The sequence below is a fragment of the Arachis duranensis genome, unplaced genomic scaffold (assembly GCF_000817695.3).
Source record: "Arachis duranensis cultivar V14167 unplaced genomic scaffold, aradu.V14167.gnm2.J7QH unplaced_Scaffold_164047, whole genome shotgun sequence".
Taxonomy (NCBI): domain Eukaryota; kingdom Viridiplantae; phylum Streptophyta; class Magnoliopsida; order Fabales; family Fabaceae; genus Arachis; species Arachis duranensis.
The window spans coordinates 11,790-12,319 of record NW_026264241.1 but is presented as its reverse complement, the minus strand read 5'-3'; the positions used below and the strand labels follow the sequence as shown (position 1 = coordinate 12,319).

The window sequence follows — 530 nt, the reverse complement described above, 5'->3', positions numbered from 1 at the left end:
AAAATTGTGTGTGCAAACTATAATAGGTGCGATCATACCAGCACTAATGCACCGGATCCCATCAGAACTCCGCAATTAAGCCTGCTTGGGCGAGAGTAGTACTAGGATGGGTGACCTCCTTGGAAGTCCTCGTGTTGCACCTCTTTTTTTTTTTTAACGTCGTGCCGACCTTCATTCTTTAAATGACGCTATCCCGAGTAGGACACCTAAGGGCGAGCCGCAATGGCCTCATCCTCGGCAGGCACCTACGGTACCCGCAAGGCTTCGCGGATAGTGTTACGCTCTCTCGCGCCGCATGGTTAACAAAATTGTGTGTGCGAACTATAATAGGTGCGATCATACCAGCACTAATGCACCGGATCCCATCAGAACTCCGCAATTAAGCCTGCTTGGGCGAGAGTAGTATTAGGATGGGTGACCTCCTGGGAAGTCCTCGTGTTGCACCTCTTTTTTTTTTTTTAACGTCGTGCCGACCTTCATTCTTTAAATGACGCTATCCCGAGTAGGACACCTAAGGGCGAGCCGCAATG

At 49.8% G+C, this 530-nt stretch overlaps 2 non-coding genes across 2 annotated transcripts; both read left to right on the top strand.

The window, feature by feature from the left end:
• The first annotated feature begins 24 nt into the window (after positions 1 to 24).
• On the top strand, positions 25 to 143 carry LOC127743821 (5S ribosomal RNA). Its single transcript, XR_008005164.1, has one exon. It is a non-coding gene; the product is annotated as a 5S ribosomal RNA (ribosomal RNA).
• Positions 144 to 328: 185 nt separating this feature from the next.
• LOC127743822 (5S ribosomal RNA) lies at positions 329 to 447 on the top strand. The gene has a single exon (XR_008005165.1). It is a non-coding gene; the product is annotated as a 5S ribosomal RNA (ribosomal RNA).
• The last annotated feature ends 83 nt before the right edge of the window (positions 448 to 530 follow it).